The 10,102-nt window shown below is 31.9% G+C and overlaps 1 long non-coding RNA gene across 1 annotated transcript; it reads right to left on the minus strand.

The window, feature by feature from the left end:
• Positions 1-7,127: 7,127 nt before the first annotated feature.
• On the minus strand, positions 7,128-9,889 carry LOC132743427 (uncharacterized). The gene is made up of 3 exons (XR_009627571.1): positions 8,997-9,889; positions 7,751-7,788; positions 7,128-7,201 (listed from the first exon to the last, which is right to left on the minus strand). It is a non-coding gene; the product is annotated as an uncharacterized LOC132743427 (long non-coding RNA).
• Between the last annotated feature and the right edge of the window lie 213 nt (positions 9,890-10,102).

Consider the following 10,102-nt stretch of genomic DNA (forward strand, 5'->3'; position numbering starts at 1 on the left):
TTATTTACTTTGGGACTTAACAAACCTACATTCCACAACAGAAATACTTAAAAGTTTACTAATTTGTACTATCCGAATGCTTAACGTTTTCTCCCTTTTTGCATAGTGGTAATGATTGATACATTACGTACTACTCGTTATTGCCAGGTGAAGTTACGTTTTTAGGGGTCATTAATTTTAAGAGATATAGGCACAATTCGTCAAGCAATAAGGTCAAATGTCGAATTTTCTGTTATATTTCGAGTCAAATGATTTATAGATATTAACGCTTGAAAATCATGAAAGTCGATGAAACTCTTCAAGAAACCATTTGATGATGTACGTGTTTTATAAAACATATGACTGTATTTGCTTATTAAATCATCATATTTCTACCGCGTTACTAACTGGAATTGTTATGTGTTGCTAATTTAAAGACATTTACGTAAATTGTATGTGCTAATAAAGTATAAAATTTATTTGTAAATTTCGTTTGTCATTTACAACATTTGGTTTTTTATAATTTTAATACAAAATAGATAAATTCTTAACTGGAACAAGTTTTGGCGTAATGTTAAAGGTTTTACATACTATGAATATCATGATAAATTTCGAACTTTAAAGATACTATACAACTTTCAATTTTATTAATTTCATGCTTGAGTGCTTTTTCTAAATGTGAATTAGTACCATTCTTGAATAATTTAAATGTTTTCTGTGAAATTCAGTGATTCTTCTCAACTATTTTTATAACCACACTCTCAAGTATTGTAGAATGTTACGATTTAAACACGGTATAAATGCAGGTTTCATTTATGTTGTACTTGTTACTATAAATAGATATTTTCCCGAGCTCTCTTATAAAAAAATATGTTACAGAAGCACTGCAATTGAAATTACTTTTTTGATGGGAAAAGAGTGTACATAGCAATTAGTGTAAACCTGTGACATTTTCGTGGATTATTTTGTACAATACTTCGCTTGCCAAAGAAATCTTCACATTAACATCAAGTTGTCTGAAGTGTAGACATTGTTCATGCTTTTCATCAATTATTTTATGCACTCTTAGGTCTAGTTTTTACTGTCTGACTCAAAGAAGACGAAAGAATCCAAACATAGAGTTCAAAGACACTTTTAGAAGTCATATGTTTGATATATAAAGATGCAGTTAAAGTGAATTGGCCTATAATGGAAGGTTTGTAATACAATAAAAAATTACGTTGATGATATTTAGTATAAGTTATATAACAACAATTATACATTAAAGTTGGCGGCAAGTGTGAAATTCATGAACAGATATTACATATATTTATATAACAGATAATAAATTGTTTATGCTTTGTTCTCACCGCCGATCAGATCAACTCGATCGTCCCGATCACATTAATTCCCCCGATGAAACACGACCAAGCTGGATTAAATGCACATTCACGACTCCTACGCGACCTCAAGTCGACCCTACACGATGTTTTACAACTTCTTCTTGACGACAACATCCCGACTTCTTCTCGATCACCCGGACCTATACGCGAGTCATACACGATCTCAACTAGACTAACTAGACCTCTGCTCGACCGTTGCCAAATTTCCACCCGACCAGATCGTAATGGTCGTAATCGAGTCGTGTATTGAAGTCGGGATGATCGTGTACAGATCGGGTAAGAGATGTATACCCGACCAAACTAGATCGTTACACGATTTTTTCTCGATGAACTAGATCTTCAACTCGATCACTATACGATCGCTTCTCGAACGCTTATCTACTCGAACGCTAAAATTCGGGTAGGAAGCCCGAGCCATGCCGACCAAGGTAGACCGCTCCGACCCCCCCCCCCATCACGCATTCAGACCGTGCTAGACCGGTACCCGATCGCTTGATCGTGCTTGATCGAGTTTATCTGATCGGCGGTGAGAACACAGCATTAAGAACAAAATGTTATTATTCATCATATTAATGTTCACTCTAAATCACTAAGTACTTTATCAAACAGCATTTTATGGAAAAAAAATCTAAATGATGGTGCGTTTTTATCGTTGTTTTTATCAATATTTGAAATTTTAATGGAAAATGTACATATTGTTGACCAATCCACTTTAACTAAAATTCAAATTGAACGAAAGCATCATCGGCGAGTACTCGTTACGTGATGAATGCAGTTGGTGGAAACAGTATCCGTTGGTTGTGACGCTGATTCTGTGCCATCTAGTAATAGGCGGCATTATCAAAGTGACAATAGAATGATAATTGTCACTTCGTAAACAATTAACAAGATTTGATAATTTCTATCCGTACATCGCCTAATCTCATCCTATCAGAATGGCGAGTTTAATAAAATATTTAACTAAAACTGACAACGAAAGACCTCAAAATGGGAAGACTAAGGGCCACGCCATCCGCCATATTTTTGCAAGGTTACCTTTATCCAGTTTGGGGTAAACAATATTTGGAATATTTCTATTAAAAGAATAAAAACGCAGGTGCAGTCTTGCTTAGTAAAACACTACTGGCATAGATAAACTCAAATCATCTTTAAAAAAAAGATTAATTAAATGACATAGCTTTTTTAGTACAATTTACCGAAAAGAACTGAAAAGAACATTCTGCTATTACAAAGACTTGTTCCTTCGCCTTAATACAGGAAAGGAAAGGAAAACAAAAAGAATGTTAATGATATATGATATTTTTTTTATTAAACATAAGCATTGGTAATTAAAATGAATACATTTTATAATGTTATATAGTTTATGTTTTATTCAAAACTTAGAAAATATTTCAACAGATAAATAAGGGCAATAACAACAATAATAACAGTATCAACAACAACAATAATATCAGCAACAACAATCGAACCTTCTTTAAAATTATCATATCAATAACATAATTCAAATAATCTTTGGCTAATGAAAATTTAGTTTGAATGGTGAAATATATATAATAGTAAATATTGTTGGGGTATTATATACATGTATAAGAAAAAAAACATTTACTGTTGGTATCCCACTTTAATATTAACATTATTTCTTACTTTATGATAACAAATGTACATGAAGTCTTATTTCTACCCCATCACTTGAGAAGTACATGTAATTTCTGCATATTCTGTTATGTTATAGCCGTGTAGAATAGTGAGAGTTTAATTGTTAGTTTCGTCAATGTGTTCGTCCCAGTAACAATTAAAACAATTTTTAAAATGTTCAGAATAATAATTACATCAATCTAGAAGTATAACAGTATAAGTATAATCCCGCTATTGTGGGACTTGTGCATTTTGTAAATAAATTGTCCAAAAAAAAAATCCCATTTTCAATATATTAAACATAATTATAATAATTCTCCTATTTTGTGAGCAGTTTAATGAGGAAAATATCACTTGACTCAATTTTGATTAGATTTTTTTGTTTTGATTAGTAAATCATGTTCATGAAAAATGCAATACAATTGCTGTGAAAACTATCATTTGAAGCTGGAAGTTTGATCTTATTATGTCATAACAAACGTAGAATGTAAATATCTTTCAAACTTTGACATTTACATGTATAGACGATTTTCCTCTATAGGTAATAATTTATTTGATAATTATAGTTTTTATTCGTATGTTTTTTTTCTTTAACTGAATTTGTTTCCGCCATTTTGGATTTAGGATAAAAACATTATTTTGACACGGTTGTCTGCTGCTTGTTATGACACATTTGTTCACTAGATCAAAATTAAAACAATAACAATACAGATTCAATTATTCATCAAACAGCATTGACATTGACAAGTACAATAATAAATGATATGAAATATTATTAGATTATATAAACTAATCAAATGAGGTATCTGTAAATAAAAGAATAACCCGATAGCACGGATATGCATGCTGTTCTTGCTTTAAATTGGCGAAAAGGTCGGTGCTAGGGGGCGTGAGGGTGATGCACTTTTTCATTATCCCCCATGTACAGACTCAAACAAACCTAGTCTGCAATCTGATAATATTTAGTGTTAGACAAAATAACAAACCACAAATGAATTATACATAAAAGTTGTCGGCAAGTGTGAGATACATGATTTGATGTTACATATATTTACATAACAGTGTAACATAAAGTGTTCTGAACAAAACATCCTTTTCATCACAAAAATGGTCATTCTAAATCACTTAAAACTTTATCAACATTGCTTTTTCAAGCAGATCCAAATGATTTATCTATTGTTTTTATCAATTATTTGAAATACTTATGGAAAATGTGCCTATTGTTGGCCTATCCACTTTAAGGACTAATGTAATTTTTACGATGAAAACATCATTTTGTTCAATCGTTTGATGGCCTCACAGAAGTACTACCAACATGTTAAACTGACGCATGTCTACATTTAACACCATCAACTTACAGATATCACAGATATCAAAATAAAGTATTAAAGGGACTCCACTGGGTATTTTTGAGATGCTGGGACTTGAAATAAATTTTCTATATCAATGTCCCGTTTGATGTAGGTCTTAACAAAGAAACTTGTGTGCAAATTTCAGATCATTCGCTCACTCCGTTTTATCAGAATAAGTATTATAATTGTATAAAAATACCCAAAATTGAAAACCGTTGCAACGCTTTCCACCTAAATCGCTAATTCGGACTAGGGATAGTAAAATACGATTTGCAATTTCTGAGTATATTTCTTTATTGTTTTTTGCACATCGTTCGGTTTTAAATGCCCTAGCTGATCAATGTAAGAAATTCAAATGTTTGTTTTACGCTTTTGAACATCAGTGGAGTTCCTTTAATACATGTGAATTTCGTTTGATGACGTCATTTCGCTGACATCACTTGTGTATTATTAAGGTTTATTAATTATATGTTTTAAAATATAGTATATACGTAATATCATCTGACACTGTGATGGAGATATAATTAGTTATGAGTAAATATTTCACAGATTGATATGTAAAAGCAGTTTACACGATTTACTTATATGATCATAACAAGTTCACTTTACTTTATTATCATGCATTAGTATCATAATCAAGTGTCATTTATAGAGTATATTGAATTAATGTAGGTTCAATACTGAATTTATTGAATAAAACTATAATTTGCGAGCCTTTGGCGAGCAAAATATTTTTTTATTCAACGAGTTCAATAAATTCAGTAATGAACATGTATAGGATAGTCTACTTATCACACATTCAAAAATAAAGACTGTTTAAAAAGTAAAAGATTTTTTTTCATTGACGCGCCTATAGTGTAACGCTAACATTTACCGCGTCTTTACATTATGTTTGTACAACGTAAATGACGCAAAATCAAAATATATATGCAGGGCCGTGCAATACTATTTTTAGGGAATCACAAACATCGGCACGGGTATGTGATAGATTATGCATAAGATTTTCTCTTCCAACATCACTGTTCTTTGTTTGGAAACTTTCTTGAAACCATAGAAATAATATATTATTTATGACAAATTCTTTAAGATTATTTTTTTTCCATTTTCTTTTTCACAATACAACCTGTCCATTTTGTACTACAAGGACATTCGAAAATATTTTAAGATTACAGCCGAGTGCCACTGCCTCCAGTTGTATTAGACCTCGCCAGTCCACGCCCTCTGCCGTTAGAATCTTCTTGCATACTTCTGGACAGTGTGCCAGCTGATAAAGCCTGGGCAGATCGGTTTGGTAGAAAGGTCTTTGATTCCCATGGTCGGTTATACGTCGACTCAGCGTCGTCGATTATTGTATTGTACGGACGCTCTTGTCGGTAAAATCTAAACAAAAATTGTTTTTCGTCGAGTGTACAGTATATCAACTTAATTTCAATTGTTATTTATTTATTTTTAACATAGATGAACATAAATATAAACAACAATTAAGAATCCATATATTAATTACCCGATATTTCCTAGCATATTGACCGTAAGAGATTTTTGAATAAAAATTATTTTCTCACAAGTCAGGTTAACCAGTGACTCTTTTTTTAATTAATCATATTTAATGTAACAATATAGTCTTTGTAACGTTCTTTATTTTCGAAATATTATAAGCATTGATATTAAAATGCGGGTCGCTTTGCATATATATACTTGTTAAAGAAATAGTACATTTCAATAAGGGCCTCGTAATTATTTGTCAATCAACTTATAACAGACCGAAACTGGAGGCTCAGGTCCGTTCAATGTATGAGGCTGTCATGGCGGTCACTATAATTCTATGAGGTCCGAAGTAACATGAGCTATTTCTTATATTATACATAACTTTACAAGAATTCAACGAGGAATGAAATCATATATATATTGTTTAAATAACAAAAGTTCACATTTTTTTGTATAGGTTTTTTTATAAAATCAGGTATTGTCAGGTTTTTTGATTTTGAGTCGGTTATTTTTTTATTGTCACACATAAGGGCTTTATTACCCTTATTAAAATTTTTCAATTATTGAATATTAAAGTAAACAAAAATGGGGATCTACTCACTGAAATTTGTGGCCCCAAAATTTTAAGTTATATTAATTAATTTATTTAAAATTTTATTTTTGAGCTTTAAAATTTAACAAAATCCCCTTTTTTTTAAGCATAAAAATATGTTTTTTTTTTAAAAAAATTTTTTTTATTTAAACCCAAGTAACAATTTACAAATTTTTTTAAAAATAATGTTTTAAAAATAAAAAAACCCCTATTTTTTTATTTTTTATTTGTTTTATTTGCAAAAAAAGGGCTTTGTGTATATTATGTACTGGATATGCTTATTACAACAAAATTTAAAATTTTTTCCCCACTGCCTTTTTACTTTTAAAAATATTTATTGTTTTATTAAACTTTTTTAAGTTTTGTTTTTTATATTTTATTGGTATCACCAAAAAAGGGGCAATTTTAACGAAAATTTATAATTAAAAATTTTCCATAGAAACGGGGGCTTTATAATTCCTTTACATGAATACAAATGATTTAGAATTTTTTCCCTAATTGGTCTCTAGAAAATTATCTTTTTGTTGTGAATTTCCAAAATTTTCCTTTTTTTAAAATTTATTTTTTCGAATTTCCGTTTTTTATTCTGCGAGTCTATATAACGTTTTTTTTTACTGATTGGGAAATTTTTCCTAATAAGCGGGCTCTATTTTAGGGTATATTTACTTTGCAGAATGTTCCGTATGTACTGCTGCGAGCTCTATATAACGTATACTTACTGTTTCGGAATGTTCCGTTGGGACTGGTGCGGGCTCTCTATATGGTCTTGTATCTACCTGTAGAACAGTAAGATAAAATACTATCATTTTCATAGCGTACCACACCTGAATATATTTAGCTTATCATAAGTGACCATGACGAACAAGTACAAAGAGGTTCGAGCAAATGTCAATAAGTCCGTAAGCAACGTAATGACGTCATTCTAAGTATACAACTCATTCATAAACGTCATTTCAAACATATAAGAATGATTAATCAAACACTGATGAAAACACAAGGGAATCCAGTCTGAGACGTAAGTTTTTATTGTTGAAACTTACTTGATATAATAACTTTTTTCTTATATTTTTTTTTTTTAAATAATTTCTATATCTAAGCAACCGTAGAGTAGGGAGCGAAATCGAACAGCTTTATACGCAATCTCATATGCAGTAATCTCCCCTTATCAGTACGGCCTTCGTGGTCGATTCCCAATAGCCGATTAACACCGCTAAGACCGATATTATTTCTTAAGTATATGCAAGGCCGTGCAATACCATTATACGGAGCCGTAAAAGCTGCACGGGTATGTGATAAATATGTTTATAGACTGACAATATTCTTACACTGCCTTGTGAAAAACATCCACTATCTCTGTTTTTTCCTGGAAATATATAAAGCAACATTTAATTTATCTTTTATTTTACGTCGTAGGTATGATTACTGCTAAAAAGGTATCACACAAAAATAAAGTTATAGCGGTGTGCGGGACAATATTAAGAATTATTCTCTTAACGTTTTGAAACATTGTCATTTTGAACATTGTTTATCCTTTTCAATTTCTATCTATTTACACATTTATCACTTATGCCATGTCGTATTTTTGCTCCGAGTGGCGCCAGGCGAAAACACAAAAATACGAACAAAGTGAAAACTTTGGAGTACATTCGCTCCGCGGGGCCCAAGACGAAATCACGAAAATACGACAAGTGGTTACTCTGTCGTATTTTTGTGTTTTTGTTTGGCGCCTCGCGGAGCGCAAGTATGACATTGCACAAATCAGCCACCATAGTTTATGAACTGCAACCATCTACGACAAAACCTAGGACAAGGGTGGTCAATCTGAAGCATTAAATATCTAAATGGTTTAACATTCTTTCGTTGGTGACCAAATACCCTTCAATATGACATTATTTTTAAAGTATAAAAGAATGCTTGTGCTCTAAAACAGAAAATGATAGACAGATCAAGTACATGTAAAATGATAGTATGGAGGGGTCAGAGCTTATGATTCAGGCTACAAAATCTTGGAATATGATACGGCAAGAAATATTTTAAAACTTCGTAAAATGCACGTCGGAAATAATCGGATTGCAATTTAAATAGGTACTTCCTATTTGATGATGCATAAAATATAGGCAAATGGAAAATAGATACATTATAATAGAGAATGTAAAATTGTCAATGAAAGTGCTGGAAGTGTTTATATTTGATGCAATATATTTCCAACATTGCAATTTAGCTGTTTTGCATTGCTATAAAAACATCGTTTGTGTCGATGGATAGAAACTGTCCAAGTATACGAATCATTTTCAAAATAAATGACAAAGTTATGAAAATATAAGCAAAATTCAATCATCTTACCTAGACGATCAAGGTCAAATAAGGTCAACGTCATATCTAAATTTTAGGGATTGTTTTATTGATCATTATTATTACAGATTGCAAGCTAAATCTTCTATCATATAAACTGGGTCATAACAATTTGACTTAATGGTTTTTGATTGACTATATATCCGTGCGTATAATACGTTATCATTGTGCAGGGTTTGTTAATACGTGCCGGGGTGGGTATCATTCCTGGACACTTACCATTTAATGGCGTAATTTCCGGGCAAGATACATTTCTCCTCGTCGTTCCAAAAATAAAACGCTCTGCATAGCAAAGAGTGAATATCAGTCAAAAGGATATTACATTTAATGTAATTGCTTAGGATTTTCTTTTTGCAACACGTCAAAAAGAGTGTCAGGCGGATATCGTTGTTAACATTTTGTATCAGTTTGTGGCATTACATAATCACGTGATCATTTTGAAATAGACACTACACAATCATGAGAGCATTTTGAAAAACTCAATCATGTGAGCAAATTGAAAAAGGCACTACACAATCAGGTGAGCATATTGAAAAAGGCACTACACAATCATGTGAGTGAGCATATAGAAAAAGGCACTACACAATCATGTCAGTGAGCATATAGAAAAAGGCACTACACAATCATGAGAGCATTTTGAAAAAATCAATCATGTGAGCAAATTGAAAAAGGCACTACACAATCATGTGAGCAAATTGAAAAAGGCACTACACAATCATGTGAGCAAATTGAAAAAGGCACTACGTACACCATCATGTGAACTGAAGGAAGAAGACCTAAGGTGTCCATGCTAACATTATTTCAGGCACGATTGGGCACCTAAGTAGAACGACCGACGTTCCGTTAGCTATCTAGCTGGATAGCATTCTGACTTGAAAGAATCCAAAGTCCTTTGCAAGACTCGAACTTACAGCGGTCTGGGACAAGTGGTTTGAAAACAACTACTTTAACCATTCCAGCACGGACACCCCTTTATACTGCTTACAGTAATTGATAAGGAAATCATCAAAGTGAGAAAATATCTATTCTCCGGATATTTTCTTGCTTTAACTTGAAAAAAGAATGATAAAATGATACAGGTAATAAGATTTCTGAAATATGAAACAGATTTCTACACACCATTTCCGAACGGCGATTGAATTGGTTCCAGATCTGAAAAGAAAGAAAAGGAAAAAAAAAACTTATTTCAAACTGAATTAGTGAAGTACACACAATGAACTACTAATTGGAACAGTACACCAGACTGCACTGCACATGTAGTGCATTGCTTTTTATTGGTAGCATGTGCTAAGCAGATTCCAGCAGATGGAGTTCCCTCCTCTTAC

The sequence above is a fragment of the Ruditapes philippinarum genome, unplaced genomic scaffold, assembly GCF_026571515.1.
Source record: "Ruditapes philippinarum isolate M1 unplaced genomic scaffold, ASM2657151v2 ctg6684_1_1_1_1, whole genome shotgun sequence".
In the NCBI taxonomy this organism is placed as follows: domain Eukaryota; kingdom Metazoa; phylum Mollusca; class Bivalvia; order Venerida; family Veneridae; genus Ruditapes; species Ruditapes philippinarum.